General features: G+C 38.8%; 1 protein-coding gene across 4 annotated transcripts in view; it reads right to left on the bottom strand.

The window, feature by feature from the left end:
* Nucleotides 1-12,671, bottom strand: part of ldb2a (LIM domain binding 2a) — a 112,978-nt gene that overhangs the window by 46,941 nt on the left and 53,366 nt on the right. The window lies entirely within an intron of this gene.

Below are 12,671 nucleotides of genomic sequence, written 5' to 3'. Positions count from 1 at the left end.
CCCTAGTGGCTACACAGTCATAACTTTACTTATTAACAATATGAGTGTATTTTTGTGGGACCAAGCTACTAAAGATATATGTTTGTACTTATTTAAAGATAAATATAAGGTACAGATAGAAGACACTGGTTACATTACTTGTTACTGGGCTGAAATGTGATAAAGAAATTTTCTTTTTATCACAAAGTTCTGTGCAAAACTACGGACAACCTTACAGCTTCCGTAGGAATTAGTAGCAGACAGGTGCTGCTGGTCAACACGATTAATTGATTATCAGGAATTGTGACCAGCTCTGTAAAAGCAGAACTATTCCAAACCTTCTCGGATTACTTTTGTCTTTGATAAGAAGAAAGCATTTACTTATATTATATATTTAAAATTCTTATTGGTTGATGGTTTGGTGTTATTTGTCTTATCTAGTTCATAAATTTTTTTTCCAAAATTATACTTTCTGTCTTTTGACACAAAAAGGAAATAGGTTCATTAAACATGCACTAAAAATGCATCCAAACAGAGCATGCATTCGTTTATATGCAGTCTCGCTGTAGCTGAACGGCACTTGAACAATAATCCTACACAAATGATTTTCAATATTTTAGCAGTTCTGTAGTGTATGCACTCTTAAATATATGCGATTGAACATCAGCTAGGAATCGAGATAGGACATATAGTATATAGTTTAACACAAATTATTGATTGTCCTGAGATGTAACGATTCACTGCTTCTGGACTGGACAGACTTCTATTCTCTTTCGAAACAATATCAGAATCCTTCACTCCTCGATGGAGTCTGATTGATTGATCGACTCTGATCTTTCCTTTAAGCAAGTGTCAAATAAATCTTCCAGTGCATTGTGGTCAGTTCAATACTTCCAGCAATCCGAACACTGAAGACTATCTTCAAACAGCAGACAACACCATACATTTTCAGTTCACCTCTTCCAAGTACAGCACTTTATATAATACACTGAATTTTGAATATTCCTCATATGAGTGATACTGCTCAAGAGTTTCACAGACTTTTCAGAATAATAAGCTTCCATGACTTAGTTTGGTATTAAACTGAATTATTAAGATGGACAACTTCTGCGGTGCAAACTTTCCACAGAAGCCTAAAGAGACAATGAACAGGCTGCATGATGAAAACTGGAGGAGGAGTCACGGAGGGAGAAAGTGTCTTCAGTGTTTTATAGCCCTCAGGCTTTGTCTGGTTTCTATCTCCTCTGTGTTAGCTGGCTTCAAGGAGAAGACTGGATAATACAGTGCATGAGGCTTACATTTCCCATTGCATTACACATGCACTGTGAAAACATGCAAGATACAGATTCTTCAATACTTAGATGAATTTTATAGTTTGGAATCATGCAATGAAAAGCAATTACTTCTATGTTTTAACTCTTGATTGTGGAAATATTACCTATAATTTGTTAATTGCATAATCTTAGTTTATTTGAATGTAATAAACTTTAATTTCACAGGAGCATCTTTGGCAAAACAAACCATTCTTATCAGAAACACATTCACACCAAAACTTCTGCAGCTTAGACTTTCTTTTGTCTCAGAACTTCTACCTCTGCAACATCAGGAAAAATCCCACTCCACCTCCCCACTAAGAACCTAAAATCCTGCTACAGGTCTGTTTCCATCAAAATGCACTGCAATAAGTCAGGGTTTAAAAAAAAAGGGTTCTCCTTCTCGTATCAGTGTTTAATAATTATGAGAAAGCCTTGACTCAACATTCAAAACAATCTTCACAATTTCACCAATTCAAAATCTCCATTTCAAAAATGGCAAACTCAAAGGCATCAATTTTAACATCACACAAAATCAAAGTAGTTAATATTTACAATTTGACAAAGTAGAGCAACTTAATAATGTGGGAATTCTAAATCAAAACTAAAAAAGATTAATTAAAATTTTTGTTGATCCAGTAATCTTTAATAAACTAGTCTTTTACTTCTAAGAAAAGCACAATTACAGTCACAATTTCTTAGGATGGATACTTTGCAGGATGTGGAAAAACAGCTTTATTTTAGCACTTGGAAGAAATAATCTCAGTAAAAAAAGAGATATTAATAAATGGAATTTACTTAAAAAAAATAAAGCAAGACTGTCTTTAGTGGACAACTTGATATGCAGATCAGATATTCTGTATACCACCAGCAAAGAACAGCTGCATCTAACAGCCTTTACTTTCACTTGGGATAAAAATTACAGCCTCGTCTTGTAACTGCAGAGCTCAATATTGCAGTTTCAGTTACTTCTTGAGCAGCTGTGTAGACGCAATCTGCTGAACGACTCACACCATCTTCAAAACCACATCTTGGCAACACATTCCCTCTTAAAGAGCCTGCTTTTCTTTCTCTTATTTTTCTAGTTATAGATTTTCTGTTGAACACTGCTACTTAGTTTCAGCACTGCCCTCCTTCAAACGTATGTACACATACACACCTGAGAGCAGCTCTGCAACCACTGGCTTAATCCAAACATCGCCATGCAGTTCCACTTGAGCAACTTGACTTGCTCAAGGGCACAGCCAGTAGTTACTGGAGGGGAAAGTGATTCTCATCCACTCAAATGCACAGGGAATCTGAACCAGCAACCAGTCCTGAACTAACAACTGCACTTGAGGTGCTTTGTCCAAATATTCATGTCCCTTTTGGATTTTCTTTTCCTTAATATTTTTGTGAATTTTTCTTCATGTGCCACTTGTACTTGTACTGTAGCCCATCAGGTAAAGGCTAAATAGTTATACTGTTTAGAGTACAATACAGTTTCCCCTCATGGACAAAGACAGCTATGGCATATATGGAAGACAAAGTAGTTTTAGTGGGCTTCTGAAAACAGCCCTGATAGAAAAAATTACACATGCTAGTAAGACAATAAAACAATATCCCAGAGATCCAGTTTGCATGACATACTTTAAATATGCTTTTAAATGTTTTAATATCAGCCACGTTAACTTCCATCAGACTTTCAACAAATAAGATAGCATTTACTAAAAGCAGCTGCAGATGTTGTTCTTGCTAAATGTTCAAATATAGAAAAAAACACCAACAAAAGAAATTGTGAAAAATACATTACTGGTTTCTAACTTGAGAATTTGTCAGAGGATATTATTTCCACTGTGGTTTTTGTGGCAATAATCACCAGATTAACAGTAGAAATATTACTTACAATCTGCAAGTAATCTAACATTAGCAACATCTTGCTAAATGGTGCTGCACTTTATTCAGCTGAATTTGAAACAACTTCCACTTCCACGGCTTCACTGGACGACTATTGTTATTTTTCTGGAGCCTTCTGTACTTGCATCCCGCTGCGTCATTGGAATGGCCTCATTGAAATGAAAGATGAGGCTATGTTGTTTAAAGTAGGGCTGTATGTTGGCCCGAATGCTGCCTAAATTAGTGATTCCCAACCAGGAGTACTTGTACCCAGGGGACCACTTTTGGAGTTACCAGGGGGTACATGGAAAGATTGCACTGAAGGGAGGCTAATTTGAAAAAATGAGCATGATTTGGTTGTGGAAAAATACACCCACATATTGTATTTGCGTTCAAGAGGATGCAGAGGATGCAGCGAAGCTGAGCTTAAGTGAGATTACTGTAACAAGTCCTAATAAAGTACCAACTGTTAATGTATTTTCCAAAAGCAGGGAGAAGTCCACTCTTTCTAGCTTACAGTAATGGATAAATGACTGAAACATCCAACTTCTGGCACTCCTAAGTTGTAGTTTTGAGATGGGCATGTCATATATAACTTCTAGATGTAAATCTGTGCAAATAAGCACCTGCATTTAAGGGTGCATGGGTTCTTCTGATGAGATATGTTAGATTAAAAAAATAACTAAATCAGACCTTAATGCATAAATCCATCCTCTTTTATTTTGTTTTCTTTCTAGCATCATTGGTTTCAGCTCTCTAATCCTGGGAATTGTTAGTGACCTGCTCTACCAGCTAAGCTATGCAGGACTGTTAAATAACAAAAAAATCCAAAACACACATAAATCCTGACTTTGGGATTATAAAAAGCAGGCATGTTGGGATTTTCTTCAGCCTCTCGTTCCTTGCCTAGTGGAACAAGTCTCTCTGTTCCTCCGCATTTTCCTGCCCGTCAAATCTCCATCATTAGAACACTGGAGGAAAAAAAAAATCGGGACAGCCACATTATCCAGCAGCACATGGCCTCTGATTTCAAGCAGAAATAATCCATCTTAGAGTCAACACTCTGTTGGCTAGAATTATGCTCTTTCTCTCCTTCCCCCAGGGCGGGTGGGTGGTCAGGAGGAGGTGGGGGTGTGGGGTAGGAGGAGGGGAGGTGAAGCCTGGGAATAAAACTTCATTTAGAAGTGAAATGTCCCTAAAGACAGTGGCTCAAGAGGCTCTTGAGGTCAGACCTGGATGGTGGAGTCTAAAACGAGAGACGGAGAAAGAGAGGGCGATGGGGATGATGTCGGCGGTTGGGTGTGTGTGTGTGGGTGGGGGGGTGCAGAAGGGGGGAGGAGACAGGGGGAGGGTGTACCCGTGACTGGCATGTTTTTCAAATTCGATAAAGTCAGGCATGACTAAATAACACATAAAATGTTTGGCATCGTGAGCAGTGGCTGAGGGAAGAGGAGGGAGGGAGAGCGAGCTGCTGGGTCCGCTCGGCGTGGATGACTGTGTAAATGATGCTCTCTCGCTCTCTCTCTTTCTATCACTCGCACTGCACCCTCTCTCACTTCTCTCTCTCTCCCTGTATCTCGCTCGCTCCCTCGCTCGGTCTCTACCACGGTTGAAAAACAAAGTACGTCTAGCAGTGGAGCTGACTGCTAATGCGGAGGAGCTCTGAGGAGACGAGGGGGAGAAGGGTAGAGGGGGTGTGTAGGGTGGGGGTGGGAGGGGTGCGTTGGGTAGAAGGATTGGGACAGAAAATGAGCAAGGGATGAAAGAGAGAGAGAGACAGAGAGAGAGAGAGAGCGAGAGGGAGAAGAAACTAGGAGGGAAGATGAAAAAATAAGTGCTTGTCAATGAGGAAAAGAAGACCCACTGAGGGGTAATAGGAAGGATAGGCAGCAAGACAGGGTGAGACAGAGAAATAGACAGAGGGCTGGGGGAGTTGGGGGGTGGGGGGGTGCTCAGGTGATACGCAGATCTGCTTCTTGCACACCCCACCAAACCATGCAGGAGTTTTGGTTGCGTCTTCTCAACCAAAACTGTCCTAATAAAAACCAGCGTGCATAGCCTGGAGTGACAGAGTGATAGATAAGCATGTAATGGTAGTCATGCTAGCAAGTCTTGGATCATTTCAAGCACAACAGTCTTGTGTTTCTCCTCAGACAGGTTCTAGACTGAGGCTCAAATATTTTCTAGCCTCCCTTACTCAATATTTACATTGTAGGCAAACACTTTAGCCGAGCTGCTGTACGTCAACAGGCCTAATTGTTGAGCTTGAGGGTGCTTTCAAGGACATCGTAAAAGGACATGTCAGGTCCTTTTTGTAGTTCACAGAGTTTCCTTTAATCTACTATGTTTTTATGTACTTGTGTTGTTCTCCATCTCAAACACAAGTTTGGTAACAGGCATGAAATCAGATATAATGTTCATTTATGCCTTTTTACTCACTTTTTTTTCATTAAGTAATCAAACATCTAGCTGCTCTCCACCACTGTTCCTGTGTAGTCCTGCTACATTTGGATAGGTCCCTGGAAGTTCCCTTCTGACTACTTGTATATGCAGATTTGTGATTTCACTCTAAACCTCAAATGTGCAAACACTGAATTCTGCATCAGACGGATCAAACTTCAATGTCCTCTTCAATGGCTACGACTGCAGTGGTGAAGCCCGAAATTTAGGTGTAAGACGAGTTCTAGCAAACTATGTGATAGAGCAGGGCGATATGACCAAAAATATTTATCACGATATACATTTGAAAATTTGCGATAACGATATAACTGACGATATAATTGACACTAGAGAAAATACTTTACAACTCCACAACTTTATTAGTGCAAAAAAAACAAAACAAACATCAATGTATTTTCACTTAAACAAGCAGCTGTGTTTTATGTGCATTAAAGTTATATATAAATTTAACAGTGCAAATTCAAATTCCTCGCTGACAGTTTAACCAAAAGGCATTTCCAGTGGAAATTGGCCGACATATCTTCAGCATAACCATGTATAATATCCACAAAACTTAAAACGAGGTTATACACACAATACGGTAATATTATGTTGAAGCACAGTACGTATCACTCCGCGAGGCTCCTGCCTACGATAGCCGTAATGCTCCGACAATCCATCAAGTGGTGCGGGTTCGTAGCTTAGCAAAGTCGTACTAAAACATTTGACAGATTTTCGAGCGCCGTGTACGACATAAAATCGTTTCGAGGTCAGTAAACACAACCAGGATTCATACATAAGGTACACGGGATTATAAGGGGCACTGTCGATTTTCAGAAAAATCAAAGGATTGATTTTTAAGTGTGCTGTATTTTCCAAAAAACACTGTAATAACAACGGCCCACTAGCACGCTCTACCAAAAATAGTGCTTTGTTGTGTATCTGACGGACGAAAGCTAAATCAGTTCCACACCACTGAAGTTGCAGCATTTTTACAAACCAATTCTAGTTCATCCGTTTCTTTCACCCTTCTCATTCTCCGTCGCCGCCATGCTTTTTCTGCCATGTGCGTATGAAAACAAAGGCTCTGCGCATGCACGTTTTATGCATATCCTATCGTGATATTTCATTTTCTTATCGTTGCCCAACATTATAACGGTATTACCGTGAACTGTATGATATGGCCCAGCCCTACTATGTGAGCACTGTAAATTCATACTCCAGGGGGACTGAATTCTAGGTTAGGACAAAACAGGACAACCAATGACCAATCTAGGCATAGCAGAGAGACTGGTGCAGCAATTCACAACGAGATGACCTTGAAGAGGAGACTGGTCAAATAAGCAGGTTCCTTTTTTTTTAGTATTTTACTGCATATCAAATATATATAAATAAATATCCAACAAACTATAAACTGCCAGAATTTTCTTGGATTTTCATAGACTGTTACTTTAAAGACACCACCGTGAGCTTTGAGATATTTTGATTGACATTTTTAACTTTTTAATAAAAAATTAAAAAAGAGAACTATTATATAGCATAGGTATAGCATCGCCACAGATCAAGGCAATTTCTTTATCCAACACTCTTACATTATGTAAAGTTACAAAAGAAACAACATTCAAATTTGAATTAAATATATATAAGAAAAAAATCTTTGAGAAACTGGACCCCATAAATGTTTGTTTGTTTCACGTAATAAACACAAAAGGTCACAGCTGAAGAATCTGCACGAGCTTTGCTGAAACACAACCTGTAGAGGAGAAATTCATAAATAAAAAAAACATTAAGAAAAGAAAAACAATTAAAATATGTTAGTCAGAGGATGAAGGGGAAAGCCCACGGGGACACGAATGATAAAACTGTGAGCTCCAACATTCACTACTAGCCTCGTGTTCTAACCCCCTGTTGAAAACTCTAATATTTATCTTTTAACAGGCAGTCGCCAACAGAGCACAAGCTTTACAAACTTCAAATAACCGCAAAAGACGAGAAAAACTTTCATGGAGCCCAGATGAGATGAAATACATTTGCCAATCTTATTTATTTTCCCTTCCTCTTCACCTCTCCTTCTCTATTTCTCTCTCGTCTTCTCCTTCATGTGTTTTCTTTTTCCTGCACTGTGCTGATTGGCCCGTCTTCAGTCGCGGGGCACTCCAGAGATACAGATTAGCTGGCGCTTGTTTGGGCGAACACGAAAAGCAGCATATGTCTCTCAAGTAATGTGTACCCAAACATGCAATTTACAAATAATTAACGTGGTGTTAATTAGTCACATTAATTCATGCCACTTTGTTGGGATTGTTTCCCCCCGTTGGTCCCCAGGACTCCTGCCAGCACCATCAGCCAGCGAGCGCGAGTTCTCTGCTCCAAAGCGAGAGTGGGGCGTCAGAAGAAAGATCCACTGGCTCGAGTACACACACCGGCAAACGCATTCACACATAAACAGCACAAGAGGGCACCTGCACATTCAGAATCACACTCAACAATGAATAAAACTGTGACAAATTAAAAGAAAACAGCGAGGGGAACTGGTGACTTGGTTCTGCTGTAAGGGGCACTTTTTTTAAAGTTAATTTGGATCTACTTCGAGGGAAGGCTAACTGAAAATCACACCGAGCTGTTGGCACAAAGGGCTCACTGAATAAGTATGAAAATGATGTGAATCATATACTAAAGCTTTCACAATCATCAGACCTCAACCAAACCTAACACCTGTGGTAGATTTTGGCCCACTGTGTTAAAGAGGGCTCTCCACCACTATCATCGACACATCTTTTGTAAGCTCTTGTTCTGGGGTACCTTTAATATGTTAGTTGTCTAATTTTGCAAACTAATATTCATCCTTTTTTAAGAGACATGTGCTGACTAATGAACCCACACAATGTGTGTTTTCTAAAATTTTATAATATATATATATATATATATATTGTTATATACATATATTTCTATATATTTCCTAATTCTATATAATTCCTAATCGCTGCTTGAGAGAGCATTTCCAGCAGAGGGAAGGTGTACATATGACTGACTAGAAATTGTGTTTGTGTTAATGGTTAGTGACAGAGCACATCATCCACTGCAACAGTGTGGCTCAGCAATGTGTTTTTAACAGTTTTTGGACAACACTGGGGCTCTGTGGCACAGACAAATGAGATAGATCAGGCTTTGGACACTGATGATATTTGCTATTATAGGTTTTCTTTTTGTGAGAGTTGTTGACAAATGAATCAAGAGTATCTATACCCCTTAAAATCTTTTAAGGCCAGGATTTTAAGACAATTTCCAATTCAGCAGTTTCAGCACAGACAGCAAAACGATTTTGGTTTTTTTTGATAGATTGCTGTGTCAAATCTCTTTTTATTAAGTAATTGCATTTTGAGATTGTGACCTAAATAAATCTGACACCGTGGAATTATTTTAACATAGAAAAGTCAAACTAGAGCCTGAATGTGGTTGTGTGAACTTTTACTACATTTTTTTTGTTAGTTTTTCCTCAATTTAAGTTGATCTTTAAACAAAAGAACAGAGTTCTCGCATGCCCTTTGTTCCATCTCTGAGAAATAAAAAGTATCACATCTTGCAGAAAACTCCTTTTTGTATGAAATTTTACATGTTTAATTAATTAGGACAACATACACCTAACATCCATCTATTGTAAGTCACTTAAAGCTGGAATCAGCACCATGTAAAATGTTAAATATTAAATCAATAAAATTAAATCAAGCTAACAGATAGAGGTCTGTGTGTGAGATGGGAAAGAGCAAATATTGTCAAGTTTGAGTCAAAGCAGCCCCAGAATTTCATGCAGAACCAATCAACAAGTATCAATCCCATTTTTTCATCAAGTTGAGAGTAAAATGCTGGAACCGTGGTGGGCTGAAATAGTAATAACTACAAAAGAGAATGCGACAGACTGTCACTAAACACCCATCATGTGGCAGCGAACACAAGAGGAGTTCTCCTCTAAAAGAAAGTCATTACCTGGATGTCATTACCTAAAGTTCATTGTTCACTATCTGCAAAATACTGACAATCTACTGTTTTAGAGTGTGATCATTCATAGGATTTGAGCTACTTCTAACCTTTGAAAAGTACAATCATTTTATGTCTAATTTTGCGCTATCAATCATTTTTGCCAGAGGGGATGTCACTTTTTTTTTTAGCAGGATTATACCCAGACCACTCAGACACGGCAGAGTTGTTTGTCCAACCTGTCCACTCTAGATGATGACTAAACGGCATATTGGTGGAGTACTGCTCACAGAATGAAGCCAAATTAAGAATTGGGGGAGGAGAAACACAAGAAAGTCGGGAGTACTCAGTGGGCGATTATGCAGCAAACGCAGCTCTCCGCAGTGCAGAAAAGAATGGAAATGAGAAGGGGAGAGCAGGGAGAAATTGTGGATGATCTATAATGTCTGTATCTTGCAAATATTCATCAGACAACCGCTTCCTTGTTTGAGTTGTGCTCAACGGACAGGGAAAGGTTCTTTATAGAATCAGAGGTTAGGGTTCAATTCTCTGTGTGGCTCAGTGGAGAGAGAAGGACTCAAACACTTACAGGGTGAAAAGTTCAGTTCCCTGTGTGACTTCATGCAAAGGCCAAAGGAATTAATACAGCAGAGATTTGGCCACTTTAAAGAATCATTTCTTTGTGCTACAGATATTATCTGTAATAACGAGAGGAAACGGCATATTAAACAGTATTACAATATTTATAGTATTTCATATATAGTACAAGTTTCTCATCCAATCCACTGCATTACTGCAAAATATTCTATGGACTGAGACATTTTTATTCATTCCATTTATTTAATTAGTTAAACTTTCTAATTTATCTGTTGTCACTTCTCTTATTCTGATGCCCCGCACATCAGGGTAGCAAACTTAAGTACCTGAAAATGTGACATGAAAAGGTCCGGGCCATTAATAGTATTTTACAAAAGTCTACTTTATTTACCTAACATGCATTGTGTCATATTTTTTTTGCAGTTTATTTATTTTTACTTTATTTTACTGTTACCACAGGTATATGTCCAACACAGTATTATTTTGTCCTTTACACACATTCAAATTACACTGGGAGCTTTTCAGAAATAGGGTGTTTAATCTGCACAGGGGCTTTTATTGTGAAAACTGACCGGATTCTTAATGGTTCTCCTGTGTCTGACTTCTTTATCTGCTCTGAGCAGCTTTTGCTTTTCTTTTTTTAAGCTGTCTAATGCTATTTTTGTGGTCTGCTCATTAGGGAAAGATTGCAAGAATCAACAATCTGAATTAAAGTATCCAAAAGGGAAAAAAGAAAACAAGCTGCTGGACAAAGCCATGTATACAGCCTTCTAGGTGGCTTAGCTAAGACTGAAAGAGAAGGAAAAAAATGATACAAAATGATACAAAATGTAGCCAGTATGCAAATATTTAATAAAACAGTATAGCATAAAAGACCCCACTGGCTATAAGCATTTATGAACATGTAGCGCAAACATAAGCCGACATTAGGGATCACAGGCAGACGATAATTTATTGAAAGCACTGTACTGTTTGAAGCATGTGTTTTCCCAGTGGACTATCTTTACACTTCAGCTGCACATTTTTACATTTTAAGACACTCTCTCTCCTGAGTGATTCCAATCCCAAGTGGTTAAAATGACATGGATTTAATGTCTCTCTTGATAATCTCTGGCCTTTCAGTTACCCAATGATCTCGGTAACCTCGGCCAGACACATACCTCATAACCCATACATAAGGTTAAGCTAAAGCAAACAGATTATGGGACCTGAAAAACAGAGTAGATCAGCAGACTCACGTATCGATTTTCTTCAGCCTGTGACGTGTGTACAAACTAGTGCTTGCTTAGACCTAAGGTATGTGCTGTAATCAATAAGCTAAGCTAAAAATACTATTAAAATCGATTATTGCCCCTCAGTGTAAGCTACTGTTGATGATTGGTGAGGGAAAAAGATGCATGGATGAAAACCAAGCTGACATATTGATCCGTGAGCTTAATCGATGGTTGAGGAGAACCTACGCTACTTGCCAAACAAACGTCTGTCTTCATTGACTCATATTTCTATCTAAATGCCCATCATGAGCTACCATTACTGAGTCAACAAGGAGGGGTATTAGATCATTGGCAAACTGATTAAGTCAACTCAAGTTAACTGTATGTCAAACCTCTGACAAACAGCATTCTTGCAAAGTGCTTCAAAAAGGACAGGAACAGGGAGAAAAAGTGATAACATGCACAGCTGTTTAATACTCACATGCTGATAATACAGAGAAGTGACATTCATAAACAATGTTCTATCCGTAATGGGGGGGTTTCACTCCACTGTGAAAGATGCACAGAACAGTCCTTGTTTCCTGCATCCTAAAGTTTAGCTCCAGAGACTGACAAACAGCTCCTCAAGAAAGTTGAGCTACAGCTTTCAGTTTGTTTTGAGGGCATCAAATCCCCTAGTGAGACAGGTCTCATATCCAGCTTGTCACATGGAGTGACATTTAAATCCACTGGTTCAGCTTATTTTTTAATATGCAGGGTTAAAGTTGTGTTTCTTTTCCCTAAACCTAACTAAATAGTTGGTATTACATAACTTAGGCAGATGGTGAAGGAAAGACTTCCTGGCTTACCAACATGCGAGTTACTCTCCCTTCTACTGATCACTGCTCAGGCAAACTGTGACATGAGCACAGCCCATAAGCAGTATTCTCCTAAGTGATAGCTGCAACAACACAGAGAAAATTAATGCATCACAAGTGGTGGTATACAAATAGAAGAAATCAAAAGAGTTGTGTAGGTTCTCGGTCATCTAGGTCATGGTAGAAGGTAAAAGAAAGCAACTGGAGCCAACAGAAAAAAAGCAATTGTCGGCATTTCCCAAGTTTGCTCCAGAAGTATTGTAACAATCTCTGTCCGAATTATTTGAGAATGTTGGTGCTTCTGCATTGGGTTAAAAATGCCCATAATGAACAGTTAGCTTATGCACTCATGTCTCTGCCGCTGCCACTGAGTTACAAACCTAGAGAGGTGCATGATATGCCAAATCAATACCAAAGCATAG

The sequence above is a fragment of the Mchenga conophoros genome, linkage group LG2 (assembly GCF_057382185.1).
Source record: "Mchenga conophoros isolate Kocher_MC1m ecotype Shallow Benthic linkage group LG2, M_conophoros_male_GT1.1, whole genome shotgun sequence".
Lineage (NCBI taxonomy): Eukaryota > Metazoa > Chordata > Actinopteri > Cichliformes > Cichlidae > Mchenga > Mchenga conophoros.
This window is presented reverse-complemented; position numbering and strand designations above follow the sequence as displayed.